Source organism: Mustela erminea, chromosome 3, assembly GCF_009829155.1.
Source record: "Mustela erminea isolate mMusErm1 chromosome 3, mMusErm1.Pri, whole genome shotgun sequence".
Taxonomy (NCBI): Eukaryota; Metazoa; Chordata; class Mammalia; order Carnivora; family Mustelidae; genus Mustela; species Mustela erminea.
In genome coordinates, this window is record NC_045616.1 from 49,838,449 (window position 1) to 49,861,890 (window position 23,442).

Sequence of the window (23,442 nt, forward strand, 5' to 3'; positions counted from 1 at the left end):
GCTGGAGGGGAGGAGAGTGGGGGATGGGCAACTGGGTGATGGCCATAAAGGAGGCACTTGATGTAATGAACACTGGGTATTATATGCAATTGATGAATCACTAAACTCTGCCCCAGAAACTAAAAACGCACTATATGTTAGCTAAATTGAATTTAAATTAATTTTAAAAAAATAGCAATAACAACAAAGTGATAGATACAAATTTGATAGCTCTTACTGTTCTTCAGAGGTGGCTAAAACTAAAGAAATGTCCCTGAATTCAACTAGCTGTTTTCCTTCTATAAAACAGCCTGCTCAACAGATAGGTAACATTTCCCAGAAACTTCTTTTAAGATTTGATTTATTCAAAATACGCTTTAGCCTCAGATATTCAAGAAAATGACACTGATACTGAAAGCTCCATGTAAATTATCAGAGGGTCAGAGAACCTAGCTTCATGCTAACCTTCCTTATCCTTGAATCAGAAAATGTTCCAAACATAAAACCTTTTCCACTTTTAATCCATGAATCTAAGCAAATGTGCTGACTGAACTGTAAATTAGTCGGATGCTGTCAGTGCCCCATTGGCCATGCAATTTTGAACCCCAAATGCTAGCCGTGTGCAATGAATTTTCCAGAGCTAATATGATGGATACAAACCTCTTTACCAGCTTACAGGACTAATAACTCCTTTATTTGAACACGAGTATGAGAGTGTTATGTGTGGTGTGCAGAAGAAAAAGTGTTAACAAAATAGATTACTGGGAGTTAAACACAACTTACTTCTTTTTTTTTTTTTTTAACCATACCCTTTATTTTAACTGTTTAGAACTAACCAATCCTGCAAGCAAACCTAAACTCAAATGCCATAAGACTTCACTGCCTCACTATTCAAAAAGCATTTATTGAGGTCCTATTTTGTACCGGGACCAGAGGAAACAACTACTGAAGATATATTTGTAGCCCTACAAAGTAATGATCACAGTGTATGATCAGCTGGTAGAGCACAGCAAGGATTTTGATATTTATCCTCTCTTGCATTGAAATTCTTCATGGTAAAAATCAACAGAAAAACATTTTGGTAAGACATCTCTAAATTCTCTTGCAAAGCTGAAATTCTGTGATCTTATAAATTTATTATATTTTCTCAACTGTACTAGATTTTTTGAAATTGGAGGAAGAGTGAGAAGCCCAGTTTAATATAGCTGAAGTTCATTTGCTGTATGAATTGAAGAATAACAAGAAAATAAATCTCAACACCTTTACCGTAGCAACCCAGCCCACATGTAGTCTTCAGAAATGTCAAGTTTTAATTTCCTTTAATTTCCTAATGGCTCCACTACTTTCTATTTCAGCTTCCATAAAAGCTACTGCTCCTGCTACTGCTCTGTGACTTTGCGTTCTTTCAATGGCTTTTGCATGTGGTGGTCTTGGCAACCCTATGGGGTCTACTAATTGCTTTCATTTTGTGAGTCTCTGTGCTTCTGAGTTGTTTACCATTTGTGTGTCTCACCTTTGAATCCTTTAAGGAGATCTTCCAGGTCCAGTCTCCTCTCTCTGATGCAGAACATTCTGTTTCCTGAGGTTCTCACATCATGCCACGTCACCCACAGATCACTGGTTGGGACAGTTGCTGCCCTTCTCTGATGCAGGTGCTAATCCATGGTCCAGTCAACTGTGCTCCCAAACAGAGTCTCCTGTATGGCCAGGATAAGAAACCACTATGCCTGTGTCCTTTGGAAACAAAACATGGAGGTAGTTGGTATTAAAACAATTATCTAATGGATCTGGACACCATAAGTTTCTCAGACTGTATCTAGACCATCATCAATGTAAATCTCATCTGGTATATACATAAGGATAAAATTCAGAAAAACTGGCTGGGCCATCTCTATAGTAATGGCAAACTAAGGAAGTCTTCATCTCTAAGTTAGAACACTACCTGGAAAATGTTCCATGTAAAAGCATAAGTTAAAAGAAAAAAATTTTAAGACTCACACTTTGCTTTTTCAAATTATGAACTCAAAGTTTCTAATAAAAATATAGACATAGTTTCTGATGAAAAATCTAAATGTTAAAAAAAATATCTAGCCACAAAGATCAGAAACATTTATCAGAGGGGCTTATGTTTCTGATAAATATTTAAGTGTGTAAGGCAGAACCACTGAGAACAATAAATACTTTACAGCTGGCACTTTGTCAAACCTATAAGTGGCTCTGCCTTAGAATTTTACATCATCACTGAATTTACAGTCACTTGATAAGTGGAACAGGACAAGAATTACTTCTTTCTAAATCTAAACCAGGTAATAAATCTAACATCAGGATTCTTCTTATTGTCTGTTATCATCTGATGACAATGCCTTTTACCTTCATTGTCCTGGCAGAAATATGCTATGTAAAATTATAATGTCATATCACTCATAGTGATTTAACACTATCCAGCCCATACCATTTTAATCAATCAAAATTGTCGCTTTTTAGTGTAATGATTTCGTGGTGAATTCCCTGTGTTTAATATGATATATAGTCCTATCTACCCATTGATTTACTATTCTCTTCCAAAGTCTAACAGCTCGGGAAGCTGTTCTTGCTTTTGGACATCTTTGGAATTAGCAAACAAGAATAACTTGTAGTAATAAAAATGCTAATTTCCATGGCACAATGAAAGCTGAAAAAATATCTCAAGTGATAGTAGCTGCACTACTTTTAAGTGCAAATAAAGGATGGTTTTGTGAACTAAAATCACAGAAGACCTGGCGCTTTCCTCTCTGTGTCCACATACGATCAAGGTATCTGTAATACTATAACCACATACCTCAATACCTGATTATTCCCTTAAACCATCAAGAAAACTCAGGAACACACAAAGTATTCCCCTTTGTTAAATGCAGGCATCCATGGCACAAATTTGTTCTTCAAAAAAAAAAAAAAAATTGCAAGATAGTTTAAAGTGATTTTTATTAATATTTTTAAATCTTTTCAACTAGAGATAAGCTAATAAAAATCAATCCAAGTTCCTATTCCTCAACGATATTATGCATTTAGGATTGGCTACAATGTAGTAACAATCAACCACCAAATCTCAGTGGCCAAAACTATAATTTCTGGCTCATGCTATGTACCCCAAACAGATCCACAGATAGTCCTTTAGGGACTCCATGGCTCAGGGACCCACGCTACAGACTCCACATAGGTCACCAGAGAGTGACTGAGGGAGCCCAGTTTACGAAGGCTCTACCATCTTATGTCTGCACCATCTGGAATATGTAGCCTCCTGAGACACCATAGAAGGGAAAGAGAGTGCTGCGGGTCCCGAGCCAGTGATTACATGACTGAATTACTAGTCTCTTGTGCTCATAGCCCATTGGCCAGAACGAGTTACATGGCTCTTCCCAATTGCAAGGATGACAGAAAACATCATCCTTCTGTGTGCCTGGAAAGAGAAAATAGGGTAGGGATGAGCCTAAGAAATCTAAAACTTACAGATTTTTAAAGAATGAAAAATTTCCAAGTTTATTATAGGCAACTCTCCTTGATCCTCCTTGTAGAATCTTGAATACCACGTACTTCCTCTGGAATTTATAATGTTATGCATTTTCAGACAAAGTTACCTGTACGACAATAAATAAATGAACAACTGATTCCATTATTTAAATTGCCATATATATTTAAAAGAGAAAGCAAATATTTTGCCTATAGTTTAAGCTAATGAAAGTGCCTATCTTTAAATTTTATAAACCTTACTCCAACTGGCAAAGCAACAAAAGTAATTTAAAATACAATTTTTCATTCTGATGCCCAGTCATTCCAATTCTGGCTTGTTGAAGCACAAACACGGATTTTAAGCACAAACAATATTAATAGAAATCTAAGATTCCAACATACTTCATTTAATAGCAGCAGTAAGTTGAACTTTTTTCAAACTTGTTAAAGCTCCCTACTGTTACTGCTTCCTCCAGCCAGGCCAGGTGCTGTCACTGCAGTTCCCAGTGGGCAGAATCAAGAGATCCTGGGTTGAGCTGGTTTTCCAAGGCCCACCCTAGGCTGATGGGGGAGAAGAATATGAGAGTTCATTTATTCATTCAACAAAAAAATTGTTAAATACCTATGATGCAACAAGCATCTGCCATACTCTGAGAATACAGCAATAATTGAAATAAACTATACCACCCAAAAAAAAAAAAAAAAATTCTTCTTGGACTTCACACGCTAGTGAGAGGGAAGCACAAACAAGATTAAAGGGAGCCATAGAACAAGCAAGCAAATAAATGAGGAGGAAAATTCCAAGTAATGGTTAATGCTATAAAAATAAATTCAAATGAAAGGATAGAGACAGGCGTAGAGTTTGGAGCTACTTTGGAGTGGATGGCCAGAAAAGATCTCTGGGGATGTGACACTTGAGCTGAGAGAAGGAGGGTATGGAGGAGCCAAGACAGAGAATTTGGGGTTGGAAAAAACCTAGAGGCAAAAGTCCTAAGGCAAGGAAAAAACTTGACACAAGACAGGAAGACTACCAGGGCCATAGTGGTAGGAAATGAAGAAAAGTGGTAGATGGGCGAAATCAAAACAGGATCAGAGAAAAATAAGAACACAGTCCCCAGATTTTCAAACCATTAATGTGGTATAGAACAGAAAATTTCATGTGGCAATTAATAGTTGTTACTAAGCAAGTTCAGGAGGATTGACAGGACAACAGAGAACATAAAAATTCATCCTCCAATTCCAAAAAGCATTCTGTAAGAGGTTTAAGTAGTTAAAATTACTGAGTGATCAGAATAAACTGGAGGGCTGTGGAGGAAGGAATAAGAGATTGAATCTGTCTTGAGAAATCCACAACTGAATGCAAAAAGCAGAGGATAAGTTACTCAAGAATGAATCAAGGACTTATTTAAAAAATTTAACTAAGTACAAATTAACATGAGACAAATTATATTTCAAGAACAAAGGAGTCAGAAACAAGTGACATACTCGGGAAAAAGAGTTAACTTTAGAGTTTTCAAGTAGAGGCCAGATGTAAGATTTACTTCTGGAATGCTAAAAAGTATCAAAGCAAGGCATTCCATGTGGAGGGAAAGAAGTGGCTAAGTGTGCAGAAATGATCCGTGTTTTGTTACATAACAAAGTACCATAAAATCCAGTGGCTTAAGGCTTTTTCTCTACAATAAGAGAGTACTTATTGTACTCTCTCACAGTTCAGTGGATTGACTGAACTCTGCTGGGTGGTGCTTACTTGGGTTCTCCAGAGCGATTAATACAATGGCTAAGGCTCAGCTGAGCAGCTTATCCAAGATGGCAAGTGATTCCGGGTCTTGGAGGGAGCTCAGTTGAAGTGCTTACCTGGAATGCCTACAAGTGCCCTTTCTGCATTGCCTAGGCTTCTCATAGCAGCAGCTAATTTCTGAGACAGGACGTCTTTTAAGCAATCACTACAATAGAACAAAGCAGAAGTCCCACATAATCTAGCCTCAGAAGTCCCATATAATCCCATATAATCATTTTCACTGCATTCTATTAGTCAAGCAAGTCACGAAGATCAACCCAAATTTAAGGGGAAGGAAACAAAACTGTATCCTTTGACAGGAGCAGGTATACTTGTGTAAAGAAGAACAGAATTCAAAAGGACCATATTTTACCGTCTATCACAGTCTATCCTAGGGCCACCAAAATTCATGCCTCTCCCACTCACTCAACACTCCCAAAATTTTTGTACCACTATATCATCAGTCTCAATCTCCAAGATCTTGTCATTTCAGTCAGGTCCAGGTGCAGATGTGCTACGTTTCCTTGAGTTTAGTTCCTCAAGTATGGTTCCTACCAATCTGAAGACTGTTAACTGAAGAGACTAATTATCTGCCATATACACATCCCACATACTGATGAGAAAACTCAGGATAACTGAAGTAGATACCGCTTTTCACAAAAAGACAAAATGGAAAACAAACAGCAGGTCCAAGAGCAGCTCTGAAATCCATTTGGGTGTATGTTGCCAGTTTCTTGATAATGGCACAGTCATGCTTCTTGGGAATCTTGGGAATTTTGGCTGCTCCTTCTGAGATGTTAGTTCTGCCCTCTGAGTCATCCTATCCCCATGAGAAAGAATAGACATCCCTGTAATATCTAATTTTGTTCAGCCTGCCTCCTCCAGGTTAAGGAAACAACACCTTTTCATTTTATACTATCTCATCCTTTGCATACCAAGCTTACATAATTCCTTTAAAAGTTTTGTGTACTTCCTATGTGCCAAATCATAATCCACTCCATTCAACAAAAGTTATACCTCTACTTCTTCCCCAAAAATACATGCCCTAAACACCAAGGTTCCACAGGACAATAACCTTAAGATAGGTTGAAGCCCTGGGACCCTAGGTGGCTCAGTTAGTTAAGTGTCCAACTCTGGATTTCGACTCAGGTCATTACCTCAGGGTTGTGAGAGCAAACCCCACATCAGCCTCCACGGTGGGTATGGAGCCTGGTTAAAATTTTTTCTCTCCCTTTGACCCTCCCCACCTCTAAAAAAAAAAAAAAATACTTTGAAGCCTTGAAAATATCTAAAAATTGGGCATCTAGGTGGCTCAGTTAGTTAAGCAACTGCCTTCAGCTCAGGTCATGATCCTGGAGTCCCAGGATTGAGTTCCGCACTGGGCTCCCTGCCCAGTGGGGGGTCTGCTTCTCCCTCTGACCCTCCCCCCTCTTGTGCCTTCTCTCACTCTCTCACTTTCTCAAATAAAATAAATCTTAAGGAAGGAAGGGAGGAAAGGAAAGGAATGGAAAAGGAAGGAAAGGGAAGGAAAGGAGGGAGTAAATATCTAAGTAAATATCTAAGAGTCAGGGTAAAATCCTTCAGGGTCTTTATTTTCTAGCAGAGAAAGCATACCAGGATATTCTTAGAAGCCTGCTAAGCACACTGTTAATTTTTCCTCAGGTCACAACAACGGGTCACACAGGCATACTCTAGAAATCTGCATTTGTGCCATCGTAGATTTGATCTTTGCTCAGATGTCACCACTGACTGAGAATCTTGTGTTGGGAGACTCTAAAGGTGAGAAACTTTTTTTTTTTAAATACAGAATACCATGACTGCTGTTTATTTCAACTTTCATTAAATCCATTCCTTAAGTCTTAACATTCTATTCAAAACAGTTTCTTCTTGAGTTCATATCTCTCTTCTCATTTCGCTTTATCACCGGCAAACACACATACACACAAAAACCTATTTGGCAATATCTAAATATATTCAGCCAGATTCCTAAGTTCATTAGGTACATATATCAGAACATAATATCTGCTGCTTCACTGTTGCCCCCAAATCTCATTTACATTTCTCTTTTGGCAACCCTAACCCAAAACCACACAGGGAAAAGAACAGTGGGAAAGAAGCCAAGCTTAGTTGACACAATACAAAAAACCATAATAGTTATAGAAGCCGCAAACATTATTTCCTCCCTTTGTTATAAGCTTATCCCTCTTTTTCTACAAACACTGTGAAAATTAAACTCTTCATATTCCATAACTAATTGTGATTTTTTAACATGCTAGTAATTTTAAGAAAATTAGGAAAAACCATGAACATTTGCTGCAATATATAATCACTTAGTATCTTCCTGTGCACCTGTAAGACCCTTCCATTTCCCTCTTCTCGTTTCTCAGGTCTGACTGCTCGTCATTCAGAAATCCTTCAGCAGTTTTTGCTCTGCTTATGTAATTATAAATGTTCTTTGTAAATGAAATTTAATCAATATAGAAAAGCAAATGAAGCAAAAATGAAGCAAAAAGCATTAAATTCCACAACACTGCAACATCCACTATCAACACTTTCAGCGTCAACTGCCCATAGTTTTTTTAATGCACGTGTGTGCACACACGCACACACACACACACACACACACACAAACACACTCTTACCTCTTTCAGGGTAATTTTTATTGTAAACAACTCTTATTAACTCTTTCTTTATCTGTGTGTTTGTTTTTCTTGTCTTCTCTCTACCTATCTATAAATCATTATATCTCCATCAAGGTAATCAACATTAGAAACCTAGAATATAGTTTTCTGTGACTTTCACTGTGCATGTGTATATGTGTGCATGGTTTACTGTGATTTATCTTTACTTTTTGAAAATCTCTCCAACTCAGTTTCTCAAAAAGTTAAAAATAGAACTACCTCAAGATCCAGCAAATCACACTACTAAGTATTTACCAAAAAAAAAAAAAAAAAAATACTAATTCAAAGAGATACATGCACCCCAATGTTGACAACTGCAATATCTACCATAGTCAAATTAAGGAAATAACCTGTGTCTATCAACTGATGAATAAATAAAGATGTCTCTCATATATATATATATTATATATATATTATATATATATACATATATATAAATTTTTTTTACTCAATCATATAAAAGAATAAAAAGAATGAAATCTTTCTATTTACAATGACATGGATGGAGCTAGAAAGTATTATGCTAAGTGAAATAAGTCAGTCAGAGAAAGACAAACACGATATGATTTCACTCATACATGGAATTTAAGAAATAAAACAAAGGAGGAAAGGTGGAAAGAAGAGAGGGTGCCAAACCAAGAAACAGAATCTTAACTACAGAGAACAAACTCTTGGTTACCAGACGGGAGGTGGGTGGGAGATAGGTGAAACAGGTGATGGAGATTAAGGAGGGCACTTGTGGTGAGCACAGGCTGATGTATGGAAGTGTTGCATTACTGCATTGTACACCTGAAACTAATATTTTACTCTATGTTAACTGGAATTTAAATAAAAACTTGAAAGAAGGAAAGGAAGAAAGGAAGGAACGAATGAATGAATGAAGGAATGAAGAAGGAGAGGAGAGGAGAGGAAAGGAAAGGAAAGGAAAGAAAGAAAGAAAGAAAGAAAGAAAGAAAGAAAGAAAGAAAGAAAGAAAGAGAGAAAGAGAGAAAGAGAGAAAGAGAGAAAGAAAGAAAATAAGTCTCTCCAACTTGACTGGTAGAAGGTAGAGAGTCAACTTACCTCAATGAATTAATAATATATAAATCTTTACTCCTGTTCAGTTTTATCTTATATATGACAAAAGGAATAAAGAGCCCATTTTACTTTCCTCCAAATGAATAACCAATTGTATTCACACTGATTACACAAAAAAAAGTTGTTTCCATAAAATTTCCATATATTAAATCCCTTGTATACTAACTTGAACTCTCTATTTTATTCTTCTAGTATATATATATATTTATTTTTATTTATTTATGGTAATATACTAATACGCTATTGTTTGTTAAATATAGATTAATATTTCAATACCTATCAAGACATAGTTAATGTCACTGCTCATTTTTTCCTAACTTTTTTGGCCAACCTTGTTGTTCATTCTTTTACATTTAAATGGTATCCAAAGTGTTTTAAAAATATTGAGATTATAGTTGGAATTATATTAAATGTATGTATGAATCTGGTATTATTGACATTCTAATATTATTGAGTCTTCCCAGCCAAAAGCATGGTATCTTCCAGACTGGTTAATGTACTTAGGTAGATTTTATAGTTTTCTTCATATAGGTATAGTTTCCTTCTTTATAAGTTTATCTCTAACATTTATAGTTTTCTTACTTAATGTGGTAGTGAAGAGCAAACAAGCCTAAGTTATAAACTTCATTTTTTTTAGCTCTTGGATAAGCAGTATGAGCCATGACCAAGTTCTTAACCAGAATTTTATTAAAAACCTGAGCTAGTGCAATCCCTGCATTAACAAAGACAATTGTCTCATTTGTTGACCAGTTACATCAGGCCAGCAAAAAGCATGAGTGAACCAGAGCAAATTCATGGTCACTAACAGATACACACACACACACACAAAGAGCACAATATTTACTCCATGGATTTGATAGGAACATTTTACAAGGAGCCAATTTATTTAAATATATATATATATTTTTTTTTTTAATGATTTAAAATAAAATGCTGACTGGAGGCAAGGGCAAAAAAACCCAATCTGCAAATTTACAGATTTACATTTTACACAAACTGTCTCTTCAGCAAACTGCCTCTGTCTTAATTGGAAATCACATTAATAACAATAGTAACATTAATATTAACATTAATAATGAGTAATTAATAGTAACATTAATAATGAGTAATGAAAGAAAATGTTGGTTCTCTACCTCAGATATCAAGTTCATAATTTTTAAAAAAATCTCATTCTGAAAAGTCAGAAATTCAATCATTTTCATTTGGAAGATTCTATAATCAAGGACTAACACTTATCTTTTGAGAGACAGTACAAACAGGAAGAACAGTGCATGAAATTTACTGCCTCTTTTTTCTGGCATTAATCTGTAGCTACAACCATTGTATCCTAATTTCAAGACACATACAAAAAAAAAAAAAAAACAGATCAATTGGTTAGCTGAATAGTTTCAATTGCGATGTTTCTGTGTACCCCTGACTACCAACTTATTTTTTGATATTTTATTATAGTATTCTAGGGTGGGGATGAACTTAAGAGTCCTGAATCCCAGACATTTAAGCTCCACTTGATTTTATTATCTATCTTTCCAATAAAAACATGCCATCAAGCCAAAGTTGTATTAAGGGGCAGGTAGGGTGGAGAGCCAAAATGCCAGGCTGTAACAGACACCAAAAACTCTTTAAATAACTTTAAAATATAGCACTAGTCAACAGAAGTTTTATATATGACTCCTTATATAACTAGCTGTCAAATTGTAAGTGAATTCTTCCATTTAGTTCCTGGTTTTAAACACATATTTTTTTTTCTGGAATATATATGTTCAAAATACTGTTTCTGTATACATCTATTCAGAAAAATATATACATTATTCATAACCCCGACTGCCTTTTATGGATAATGGACACTTTCAATTGACAGATCGTTCAATAGTTCTGTTAAAAAAAAAAAAAAAAGAAAGAAAGAGAGGGGAAAAAAAGCTCTCTCATTACAATGGCCTCTGACACACTTGAGGAGAATCTTATGTGGCAGACAGAGGCAGTGGTGAAATTCAAAATGTTTACTAACCAGTATAGCAAAGATACCAGATAACCAAAGGGGGAAAAAAATGTAAAGAGGACTAACACATCTATCTATGCCTTTCTCTCTCTAGACTAAACGCTCTCATGACTTCCAGAACTGACTTCATTATCATGATTTCAAATCCTCTCCCAATGCTCGTTATTCTCTCTCTCTCTCCCCCAAAGACACAGCCCTTATTGGTGAAGATAATCATCCATACGTGTTCCCACCGACAGGAAATATGGTAGCACTACCACCTCTCCTTTCTTTATACCATGACTTTTAAATAGTTAAAAATTGTGCTTTCTTTGGCAGCCTCATCATCCTATGCCTTATGAGTTACCTTTCTATAAATAATCTTTTAATATTATCTTATTACGTTCAAAGTTTGTTTCAAAATACTTAATTAGAAAAACAGACACCTATTGGGTGACTCAAAGATGGAACCTGCAACGTCATTTGTCCTCTTTTCCAAAATACATGACTCAGAATACTCTTATGTGTAATATATTTATTCTAACTCCTTAAATTAAAAATTGCTCATAACAAGTGTTTTTATACTTGCCAATTTAATTAACATTTCCATGACTGTGAGAAGCATCTTTTATACCAATGTTTAATTCACAGATCAGTAAGCACTAATGATAAGTGTATTAATTACCGTATCAACTTCTAGCAGTTAGGTATGTTAGTGATAGGCATTATAAAATTAGACAGATAACTAATATTCAAAAGAGACTTCAATAAAAAATATTGTGGTAATTACCAACGTCGAAAGTGAAGAGTTTTAATCAAATCATTTTCTCGGGTGACCATATTTCCATTTAAATATGAGTCTGAGAAATCACAGAGAAGGTTGCTGCTTTCAACACCAAATGCAAGTCTAATTAGTGCCTTTTTCCTGCAATTAATAACATTATACTCAGCATTCTTTAAATCAGCATAAATAAGTTCTCTCTGGCTTTTCTCTCTCCATCTAACCCCATTATCTTTCTCACTAATGTTTGGTAATAGAGAAGAGTGCTGATTTCGCTTGAAAAAAAGAGTTACCATTCCTACTGTCCCAGAGATTTCCATATGACTAGGCAGAGTAGATATTTGAAGATACTTCCAGTCCCTCTATTGCTGATGTAGCTTTTAATAATTTCTGAAAGATGCCATCAGTTTTATATGATAGTATATCCTACTGTAAGCTCATCAAAATCTTGTTTCCCATCAGTGCTCTATTTATTTGAAAATATAAATTTCCTTTTGTCCTCCTATTGAAACTGAGACTTCCAGAAACAAATAATTTTCTTTAGTAGTATGTCATAAGTTTCTGTCTACATTTATATCCTCTGGTATTTGTAAGACGTGGTAATTATGAGCGTTAAATCAACATGCACTAATTCATGGAATTAACCAAGATGATAAAGAAGAACTTTATTCATCCCCTGATACCATAAAATAGTATAATAAAAAGTATAATAGTAAAATAAAATAGCAATGGACTGGAAATCAGAAGGCTTGAACTGGAATCATGATACCCCCACTTACTTTACTAGCTGTGGGACCATGTACACATTACTTAAACTCTCTAAGCCTCCTTTTCATTATTTTCAAAATGGTGGTAAGTGTCAGCAAAATTGGATGTAGCATGTGAGAGAAAACAGGAGGTGAAAGATGATTAAGCAAATTAAAAGATGATTTTGCTATTTACTGGGATAAGGAAGATGGTAGGAAAATAAGGAAAAATTTGAGTTATTTTGGTGTGTTCAATTTCAAATATCTATAATATATCCAAACCAAGCTAGCAAGTAGGCAGTCAAGGAAAATATCTGACTGAAAATACAAATATTACTCAGATATTAATAATAATTACCTTCACCCACTACACACCAAACAATGCAATGGATGCTGGAGGTAAGTTATTTAGCCCTCAAGACAAACTTTTGAGTTCATAATGAGTATTATCATCATTATTATTATTTTCTAACACTTAACACAGGGTCTGGTTACATAAGCTACCAAAATTGTTGAGTGAATCTTCACCTTACAAACAAGGAAGTCAAGACTCAGAAGCTTAACCATATCTAGTAAGAGCAGAACCAGAATTCAAAATTAAACTTGTCTTGAGGCATCTGGATGGTTCAATCCATTGAGCCTCTGTCTTCAGCTCATGTCATGATCCCAGGGTCATACTATCGAGCCCCACCTCAGGCTCCCTGCAGCTTCTCCCTCTCCCTCTGCCTCTCTCCTCAGCTTGTGCTCTCTCTCAAATAAATAAATAAAATCTTTTTTTTTTAAAGATTTTATTTGACAGAGAGACACAGCGAGAGAGGGAATACAAGCAGTGGGAGAGTGAGGGAGAGAAGCAGGCTTCCCAAAGAGCAGGGAACCCGACGCGGGGCTCCATCCCAGGACCCTGGGATCATGATCTGAGCTGAAGGCAGACGCCTAGCCAACTGAGGCACCCAGGTGTCCCAATAAATAATATCTTTTAAAAATAAATGAAAGGAAGGACGGAAAGGAGGGAGGAAGTTAGTTAGTTGTGTTGAGAGCGGAACATCAGGCTTGAGAGTGGGCACTTTCATCTCAAACACAATTCACACACAATGAAAGAGTGACTTTAAAATGGGCGATGTTGAGAAGGCAAGTAGATTTTTGTTCAGAAGTGTGCCCAGTGCCATACTGTGGAAAAGGGAAACAAGAAGACTGGGCCAATTCTCCAAGGTGTATTTGAGCAAAAGACAGGTCAGGCCCCTGGATTTTCTTACACCGATGCCAACAAGAAACAAAAGCATCACCTGGAGAGAGGAGACATGAATGGAGTATTTGGAGAATCCCAAGAAGTACATTCCTGGAACAAAAGTGGTCTTCACTGGCATTAAGGCAGGGGAAAGGGCAGACTTGATAGCTTATCCCAAAAAAGTTAAGACCACAGGGGAAGGAAGGGGAAAAAGAGAATAAGCTGAAATCAGAGAGGGAGACAAACCGTAAGAGACTCTTAACTATAGGAAATAAACTGAGAGTTGCTGGAGAGGAGGTGGGTGGGAGAATGGGGTAACTAGATGATAGGCATTAAGGAGGGCATGTGATGTAATGAGCATTGGGTATTACATGAACTAATGAATCACTGAACTCTACCTCTGAAACTGATGATACACTACATCATAATTAATTTAAATAAAATTGAATTTTTTTTTAAAAAGCCCCCAAGGAGCTATAGTTGGCTACTGCCTTATTCATTACAAAACAAAAATGTCTCATTTTGTGTATACCATATTTAAATTGATTTCATACACTAGAATTCAGACCATGAATGGCTGACAGACTATTACTTTTAGACAGTCCTGATATAAGTAAGATTGGCTTGTGGTGAAATGAATATGATCAGCTTTTGGAACTTTGGTAGTAATTCTGGTTCAGCAAGTGCTGCCACTGTTTTCCCCTTCAAGAGACATGACTGGAATCGATTAGTAATGCTCGGCTTTCCATAGAGATGGCAAATGCCAGCTCTAAACCTGTAGGATATTGGTTTTATATTTAAATTTGTATGTAACTTGTTATATTAATACATTTAAATACTGAGGAAATCCCTTCACTGACCACAGTACAGCAAGACTCAGCTGTGCTCAAGTCATGTTCGTTAGCCTGTTAAAGGCAAGGACTGATGATAAGCTGGCAATGTTCATTTTATCTTTTTGGTCTTAACTATGCCAGCTTAACTAAAATTCCCTGCATCTAAAATATTGCCTTTTATGTTTTATGAAAGGCATTTTAGTTTGGTTTATGTATAATACTAAGTAAAGAATATTTAACACTTCTCACATTTTATAGATGATCTATAAGGTCAGATGCTTTTAAAATTCAGTATGACAAGATATAGTAGCAAAAATGGCTTATATATTCTTTACTAAGTCAGACAAATTTATAATTCAGGATTGTCTTCTAAATAGCTATTCAAAAACACAACTGTATAATTACCATATATGTATGATTGGTAATGGTGCTTCTGCCAACTCATTAGAAGGATTAAAGTAGAAGAGATATATCCTCAGCACAAATTTGTAAATCATGTGATAAGGCCTAAAATAATTAAAAACAAAATCACAGATCATTTAAAAAAATTTGTTTTAAATTACAAATGATTATTCTTATCTTTACTGCAGAGTCCCATCAGCTACAAGGCAACTTCAACTTCATATCCATTGGTTTATTTAATCTACACAATAACCATTCCAGGTAGAAGCAGATGAGAGACTAACACTCAGAGAAGCTGACTGGTTTAACATCATTATGCCATCTGTTCACTATGCCAGGACTCTCTATCACCCATAGCTAAAGAAGATCACATGAGCTAACCATGCAAAACCTTCTCATGGAAAGATACTTTCGTACACTACCTATAAAAAACCTTCTACTCTGGCCCTTTTTGAAGACTAGTTTTGCATCTTTCCTAAACGATTGTCTATCAGACTTCAAAACATTTTTATCACGCATAATATAGCAAGATAATCTATTACAATATCGTTTGTGTTTTCTTCTTGCTTCTTTGAAGACCGAAAAGAATGAGAGAGATGTTGTTCTCTTCCACCTACTAGATAGCAAATGTACCTTGAAGTCCTAGAGGTCTGGAAACTCATTTGCCAAAGAGGAAAGTTAACAGGGCTCCATTTGGAAATGCTTCTGCTTACGGAGGCCCTAGACTTTGGTGAGGGACATAGGGTTGATGGCCCTACCTGAGAGCAAGAGGATAACTTTTCCGAGCCTTGAGAAATAAAAGGTGTTCAGGATGTATGAGGGGTGGAGACTCTTCCTTTTTTGTACACAGTGCCCTGGATGAGGGGGAAGGTTTTGGAGTGGGCTTTGGGAGGTAAGTCAGGGCTCCTCACTCTGCCTGGAATGTTCTTCCCCCAAATACTCACATGGCTGGTTCCACACTTCATCCAGGACTTTGATCACTTGTCATGAGCTTCTGAAATCCTTCCCAGTCACTCAAAAATAACTACTTCTGACACCTCACCATCACCTTCTCTCTTCATGCTTTGTCTTTTATTACTTTCTAATTCTGATCTCAACCTGAAATTATAAAATATATATATTGTACCTATGTATTTATGTATTTATTTATGTAGAGCCTTAGTGTTCTTCTCCCCCACCAAAATGTATGCCCTTTGAAGGCAGGGATTTGGGTTTTTTCAACATTACATAACTAATATACAGTAAGAAATCAATAAATATTTGTTATGTGATAAGTTTTCTGTAACCTTTGAAAGGACATGAAACCTACAAATGGAATTTAGGGACCCCAAAATTTAACTTTTTGGAATTTTCAAAATTTTTGTTAAATGGTGTGTGTGTGTGTGTGTGTGTGTATAAAACATAATATACTTACCTAGTATTTGGCTGTATGGTGTTCAAGTTGTCCCCAATTTTTTGTTATAAGGGACAACAGGGCTATGAAACAGGTGGATATAACATATTTATAACATGTTCAAAAATTGCTCTAATCTATATGCCATAGAGATGAATTTGGGGGTTACAGGGAGTTTGCATATTGAACTTGACAACACAAAGTTATCTTTCAAAGTGGGTTATGCAGAGCTATGGTTCAGCTGGTACACACAGGTATAGAGTCACTGGTTTTTAAAATATTGAAATAATTCCACATTTAAGAAATAACTACTCCCCTGAGTTGCTTAAGGATCCCTGTATATTTTCTATGGCCCTAGGATGACTAAACTATCCTGGTTTGCCTGAAGCTCAGAGAGTTTCTGGGACAAAGGATGTTCAGTTTTAAACCAGAAAAGTTCCCAGCAAACCAGGACAAGACGGTCACCCTACCCTGCAGCCTCCCAGCCATCAAAGAACCTCTCTCAATTCAGAGTAATGTCTGACACTGATTAAATACGACTACTGTTTGCTCTTGTACCTGCTTGTACCCCCAGTGACAGATTATGTGTCTCATTTCACCCTCTCTTCACCACCACTTGTTATAGTCCTAATGTTTCATTTTTATTATCCAGGGGTGTAAAATATATTTTCATTACAATATTTTCCCTTTTCTCATGTGATCAATCATGTTTTTATAGGACAATTGGCTATTTATGTATCTTTATGAAAGTGTTTCTCCATGCCAGAGAGGGGAAGATAAGATTGGGCTACATAAAATGGCTCCAGGCTGTTCAAAAATTTCATTTTCCAATAGTCTTTTAAAAACCAGAGCTTTGGAAAAATTCTCTGTTCCACCTTTACTTAGACAGAGTGGGGCTCTCCACGTCCAAACTGGCCATCAAAGTTTGTACCATCAGCATCAATCCCAATGGCAAAAAAAGTAAACTGATAACCAATAGCTCTTTCCTTTTTTTTTTTTTTCAAATCGTGTAGGCCACCTGAGCATCCTACATGTACCATAGCAAAAAAGAAGAGACTAACAAGTGAATTATGATTAATATTGCATATTAGCCAAACTAAGATGGATAATTAATACATGGACTTTATTTTACTAAGAAACATGTAGCAATATGATACTGTTGCACTTTCATCTCATGGCCCATTTATACTTCCTGTGCCAGACTCCTCGGACCACCAAACTGAACACAGTATAATCTGCTCTAAATGTGTAATCCATACAAATTACTATGCATCCAAAATCAGGACAATAGCCTTGAAATAAAAAAGCAAAATCTAAAAGGAGTCAGAGACTGAAAATGAAGTACCATAGTTGGTCCTCTTGTTTTTTAAAGTGTTTTAATTATGTCGTGGGGAAAGAGTTAGGCACAATGAAGGTAACTCACAAAAGGCTTCATATAACTGCTGCAACCCATGTGTGATCTCTAAAAACAGTGACATTTCGTGGTGCCTGGGTGGTTCAGTCTGCCTTTGGCCCAGGTCATGATCCCAGGGTCCTGGGATCAAGCCCTGCATGGGGCTACCTGCCCCTTGGAAAACCTGCTTCTCCCTCTTCCATTCCCCCTGCTTGTGTTCTCTCTCTCACTGTGTCTCTCTCTCTGTCAAATAAATAAAATCTTTTAAAAAATAAAAATAAAATAAAAATAAAAACAGCAGCATTTCCTGTTTCAAAAAGTTTTTACCTAAGTTCCTTGGCTGAGAGGAATAAAGCATGATTTTAACCCTGCTAAACAATATTTCTGTGGCTTTTACATTCAAATCATACATTCATGATCTTCTACAACATTAGTGCATGATAAGAAGTTTTTTGCTTGTTTCCATGATGTAATGGGTAAAAAAAAAAGAATTTCTTCAGCAATGTTTATGGTGCCTTCTTCACAGTATTGGGGTATGCAGACAGGGAAGGTGACGCAGCAGCAGAGCTGCAGAAAGAGAGTAAGTGTCTCACAAAACTTACTCTCAAGGAACATAATTTAAGAGGTTTGGAAAAGAACCATCCAGTCCCAAAATACCTCCTAACCCCTTGTTTCAATGTCTGACATTCCATCATCCGAACCTAATTATTAAGCCTTGAAATCTCTTGACAGGAGCACCCTACGTATTTCTTTTTAAAGGCAAATACTCTCAGAACATGTGACTCGAAAATAACATAGTGGACGAGAAGGAAAGGGCAGAGAAAACTGCATCAACCAACACGAAGTAGAGTTCTTGTGATTCCTGTAAATGTTCTTCAGGCCCCTCCTCAACTGACCGAAGAAACATGAAGAAATCAAAGGCAAGGCCTGTCCTCTTTATAGGCCACCGTGATCAATACCACTAATGAGTCATTTCCCCCCAACCCCCCCACCCCGCCAGCCCCTCGGCCACTTTTCATAGCCAAGTGATGACCTGTTCTTCACTCCTGCCTCTTAAGATCCCCAGGGGAGCCCAATCAGCACCTGACCATTCATTCACCAAGCCATGAGGATGGAGTATCTGGTCTGCTTCTTCTAGTTTGTAGGAAACCTTACACTGCTTCACTTACTAAATACAACAAATGAGGTTTTTTTTTTTTTTAACATATTATTATTTTTAAAATATAAATAATCTATCAGCAAAAATGAAATATAAGGAAACAGTTATGAATTAGAAAACTACTTTGTGGCTAATCTGAATTACTATTCATGCTGAACATCTAAGGGATTTTAATGACTACTATGTAGATCATGTATTTTTCTGTCATTTTCACATGCCGTATCTTTTTATTTGAAGAGCTAAATCCAAAGTCACTTAAAGCAATAAGAAAAGCGCAACCAACTTCTACAAACATGGAAACATATAAATCCATGCCTGGAAAGGAAACTCCTTTTCTCTTTAGAGGGCCCTTAGATGGGCTGATATTTGGAGGTGGGGGCCTCTAGGAGGTTTAGATGAGGTTTAGATGAGGTCATGAGGGTAGTACTCTCACAATAGAACTAATGGTCACAGAAGAGAAAGGGCTCCCACTGTGTGTCTTTCCCTGTGCACCCACCAAGGAAAAGCCACATAAGATCATAACCAGAAGACAGTCATCTGCAGAACGGAAAGAGGGCTCTTACCAGATAAGGCATTGACTGGCCCCCTGATCTTGGATTTCTCAGCCTCTAGAACTGTGAGAAATAATGCTTGTCATCTCAGCCACCCAATCTATGATACCCTGTTACAGCTGCCCAAGGTGCCTAAGACATCATGTTATACAAAAGTAGGAGAAATGTGCAGTTATTAATATATGTGGTTATATACACAGAGACACCTACACACACATAGGAAAATATATGTCCCCACTATTTAAAAGGAAGAGATAAATCAAGCATTTTATAGTTTTTTAAATTGAAAGAATCAACAAAATCATATACATAGATGAACACTGGGGGAAAACAAGGATTTGACATAAATCTAATTAGTCGTATCAGCAGAGAGAGGTGCAGGTTGGTTTTAGTAAACACAGGGTGGTTTTTGAGTGCAGAGTAAATAAGTGCACTGAGGTATGGTACTAATCACATTTGTTCTAACATTGACCTTATAATAATTAAAAATTGATGCTTGCAACATAATACAGCTGTGCAATCATATTTAAACCTAATCATTTCATAGAGAGAGAAAAGTTGTACAAAAAGGTCAAAAACACTTTAATTTCATGACAGCAAATTTACTCTTTATTCCCAAAGTGAAAATGTCTAATTTCTAAAAGAGCAAACCAATAATTACTTATTATAAAGCTATTTTAGTCAATACTTAATTTCTCTATATTGATTAGTGTTTAGACATTTAAAATGTACCCTACAGCAAGAATATGTGTTTACAATACTATTCTCTCCACTGATGTTTGTAAGTATTACAGGTATCGATTTAAGACATCTCAAAAATGCCAGACTTAATAGAATCATATGAAACGGGGTTTGACTCTTTTAAAACTGGAATTTAATTTTTAAATGTTTGAATAATAGTGTCCTTAAAGGTCTCTGTATCATGATCACTATTTCTGCCATTACATATTTTAATGAGTGCTCGATTAAACTGTGCATTATAAATTCCAGCCCTCTCCCAAAAGAAATGGAGAAGGAAAATATAAAAATAATCAACTCTAGCACTCACAACTGGAACAAAATGTTTTCTCTTTATTTTATGCACTTCTGATTATAAAATAAGGACTGGGATATTATTCCCCCCTTAACTTGCATTCTGTGTAACTTCGAGCTCTTTGCAATAAAACGAAATGATGCTTCATCAGGATGTTACTGGGAGTACCAAGGCAATTTACAAACTTTCTATCATTAAGTCTGAGAACATCACTGTGAGGCAGGTATTAATATAACACTTCTCTCCTGAGGAATTCGATGCACTTTACATAACTTTACTTTATTAACTCTTCCTTGAGCTGGGCAAAAGGCTACACAAGATACCTTGCCAAAGCACCTCATATCCAATGATTGCATAAAAATAGAAAAAACTCTATCCAGCCACAAACTTTAAGTTCACTTTTACTTCTAATCTGAAGTTATGACTGAAGGCAAGGTCGATAGACTTCACTCAATATATCTGGCTTTTGTTAATACTGATTTTTTAACAGGTTTCAATTTCATAAATGTGAAGTCAGAATTAAACATCTAAAAGAGGACTGATCCTATTAATTCTTAAGCAGTATTTGTTTCTGAAGATGGAAGAAATTCAAGGGTAACAATCAACTTTTCTCTCTATTAAAACACACTAGAAATGACGAAAGCATAATATGATCTTGAAGACAGGCATCACAACACCTTTAAGTAAATCTATGCCTTTCTTAGCAAAAGTGCGACAATGCAGAAATGGAGACAGCCAGAAGAGAGATACAAAGTGAAAGGCATAGAAACACTAATAACATTTAACAGTGCTTACCAAGTGTCAACAGCCACTTTAAGGAACCCATGTGTATTAACTCATTTCATCCTCATAACAACTCCCTAACACAGTCATATTATGATAGGTAATACTATGATAGATAAGGAACTGAGGCTCAGAGAGCTGTGCCTGCCCCAGGTCACAAAGCTACTAAGTAGCAGAGCTGGGCTACAACCCAGAAAATCTGACTCCAGAGCCCAGGTTCTTAGCCAATTTTCTAGAAAGGAAGAAAGCTGTTCCTAGAGGCCTCAATCCATGATACACCCTGTCCTAGAGTTCCAAGTCCATGAGCTCTTTCCATCCAGCTGCAGCATTTCCTGCCTCGTAGTCAATCTTGCAATCAACAGAGAACTACTGTTCAAGTTTGTGTATTGTGATTTCAACACATGACACTAGTATTTAGAAGAGGGTCACAAGGAGGCAGTATAGTATAATCAGCAGTATGGTACTTTAACAGGCTGCCATTAGGCAAGTTACTTCCATCCAGGTTTCATAAAATAGAGATAATGAACTTACTACCTGATGCTGTAGTCAGAATTAAACTGGTTAATATTAAGTGTTTAACACAGGTGGTCACGTGTAGTAAGCTCTCAATAAGTGGTTCCTATTATAGTAAGTTAATACAAAATTAAGTGTGCCATTCTCAAAACTCTGAAATTCAGAATTAATAGTGAATTTAGCACATCATGATACTGGTGACAAAACTAAATGTAATTGATTCCTTTACCAAATATATCTTCTGGGCATTACACATGATCTTATTTAATCCTCAGAATCAACCTAGAATTGAAGTGTGGTTATGTCTACTTTTAGATAGGAAAATAAGCTTAGAGACTTTACTTGCCCACTATGTTGCCAATAGCAAAATCATGTGATCGATCAATGAACTAGATGTTTCCCACAAAGCAGGATGAAAACCAGTAAGCAGGGAGATTATGTGAAAAACTCTTCTCTCTCAAAAATATAATGAATCTGAAAAAATTCCTGAGCAAAAGCTCACCCTGCTTAATTTTCCTATAATTAGAGTAAAGCTGCACCCAGAGAATAGTTAAAACAGAGATGACAAAGAGGGAAATACTGCCCCAAAATATATATCAGGTGCTTCTGCTCCTTCCATCAGAGCCACCAAGGTAAACAGTGGGGGCCAACGTTAGGTAGGAGCTTTCTGGGGGGACAGTGTTAGAGGGAGGCAGGCAAGAACTCTGCACTCAGGGGCTGGAGCCCCAGCCAAAGGGAAGTAAACTGTGATACTGTAAAGCAGATTTGCCTCGAATTACCCTCACCTGCACCCAGACATCCTGTAGAGGTCTGCTTTTGGTCTATTCATAGATATCTGCAGAAAAAGAGAAAATACTTTACATTAGTCTTTCTCTGACCTCCCTGAACCTTAACCTACACTTATTCCCTAAATTGGAAATGCCTTAGTTATGCAAAACAAAAATACCTCCTGCTGAATTAGGACACTATTTCCTCTTTTTCTCTTAATGCAAATAAAAAGATTTTGTCATTTCCATAATATCTACTGTGGATAAAAAGAAAATTACTTATCATTCTCATTTAAAAAATATGATTCAGAAATGATTAAAATATATACTTTCCCTTATCCATTATCAGACAGCATGAAACCTAACCATTTCTTCCATGTTTAGAATATATGAGCTCTCTCGATAACTCATTCAAACATTTAATAATCGTCATAGGAAAGTAAACCTTTTCTTACCTAACTCCAATCACTCATTATGACATGACTGAAACACCTAGCATGATGCTGACCACATACAGGGTACTCCATAAACCCTCCTTGATGGTATGGTGATTTCAGTCTATTTCCCTTTTCTCTGACCCCAGTGGAGACAGGAGAAATACTTAGAAACACTGGCAAATGGTTAGATATGAGAGGAAGTTGACGAGGGACAAATGCAGAGAAGTGAGGAAAACAATATGGAATGACTCACTGTGCCCTGGTACAGTATGATCTATTTTGGGAGACACAGCCAGCCACCAACAAAATATGCGCTGCAAAACAAAACTTGCTAACGCATGCGCTCAGAAAATCAACTGCTTCACTGCTTTCCCACTTGATTCCATGGACATCTCTTTCTAACCCTGACCTCTCCCAGAATTCCTGTTCCACTGGAGTGGTAAGATGGGAT

General features: G+C 36.5%; 1 long non-coding RNA gene across 1 annotated transcript; it reads right to left on the minus strand.

Moving 5' to 3' along the window:
* Nucleotides 1–635: 635 nt before the first annotated feature.
* LOC116586149 lies at nt 636–23,126 on the minus strand. The gene is made up of 4 exons (XR_004283914.1): nt 23,070–23,126; nt 22,573–22,622; nt 3,868–4,026; nt 636–1,713 (listed from the first exon to the last, which is right to left on the minus strand). It is a non-coding gene; the product is annotated as an uncharacterized LOC116586149 (long non-coding RNA).
* Nucleotides 23,127–23,442: the final 316 nt, after the last annotated feature.